The 1070-nt window shown below is 59.2% G+C and overlaps 1 pseudogene; it reads left to right on the top strand.

Moving 5' to 3' along the window:
• Positions 1–461: 461 nt before the first annotated feature.
• Positions 462–1070, top strand: part of LOC102774466 — a 1048-nt pseudogene continuing 439 nt past the window's right edge.

Raw genomic sequence — 1070 nt, 5'->3', positions numbered from 1 at the left:
TTTGTCCAATCGCCAGCTGATCACCAGGTTAACGGAACAGAGAATTCAGTGACCAAAAATGATAAAGAATAAAGATTGTGGCTAGCACGGCTGCTGGGAGGTCTAGGTTGTCAGCAGCGGCTGCCCTGGGGGGACGGGGCTCGGAATTGGAGGCGAGGGGTGGCGGCAACCTTCAGCGGGGCCCCGGGGTGGGAGCAGGAGGCCTAGGCCGCCAGGAGGATGGAGGAGCGGTAGGAAGGGGGCGAGGGCGAGATCCTGCAGCCCGAGCACAAGCCACAGAAGCTGCGGCGTCTCTTCCAGGACTCGGCCATCGCCATGGCCCGGCTCTCCAGAGACCCGGTGTGTCAGCACAAGGACTTTCTCTCTGGGTACCCCTCCAAAACGCAGCCGCCGCCGCCGCCAACCTCTACAAAGGAAGCGTGGACCCCCATCAGCGAAGATTTCATCATTAAGGGCGATGGATGACAGAGCCGATAACAGACCCACAAGGACAAAAGGTTACAGAAGGAGATGCTTTGAAGAATAAGGGTTTGGAAAAGCTACAAAATATTGGGAACCCAGAAGGTAGTGTGTGCACATTCAGAAAAGACAGGAGAAGGCCCTAAATTCTCACCTCTCACCAGTCTGTGTGTGGCACACAAGCAGGAAGGGAAGGCTCCGCAGAGTGGCAACCTTCCTGGCTAAGAACTGAAGGCATGTCCAGACTCACACACACAGTCACCCCCACCCTGGGAGGTTTTCTCTTCAGCCATCTAGAGAAACCTTTGTCCAATCGCCAGTTGATCACCAGGTTAACGGAACAGAGGATTCAGTGGCCAGAAATGATAAAGAATAAAGACTGTGGCTGGCACGGCTGCGGGGAGGTCTAGGTTGTCAGCAGCGGCTGCCCTGGGGGGACGGTAGACGGGCTGGGAATTGGAGCCGAGGGGTGGCGGCGACCTTCAGCGGGGCCCGGGGTGGGAGCAGGAGGCCTAGGCCGCCAGGAGGATGGAGGAGCGGTAGGAAGGGGGCGAGGGCGAGATCCAGGAGCAGCTACCCCCGGAGCTGCAGGAGGCGGCGGCGGGGGGGGC

The sequence above is a fragment of the Myotis davidii genome, unplaced genomic scaffold (assembly GCF_000327345.1).
Source record: "Myotis davidii unplaced genomic scaffold, ASM32734v1 scaffold6, whole genome shotgun sequence".
Classification (NCBI taxonomy): domain Eukaryota; kingdom Metazoa; phylum Chordata; class Mammalia; order Chiroptera; family Vespertilionidae; genus Myotis; species Myotis davidii.
Note: the sequence above shows the minus strand (reverse complement) of the source record. Positions and strands in the feature narration are given on the sequence as shown.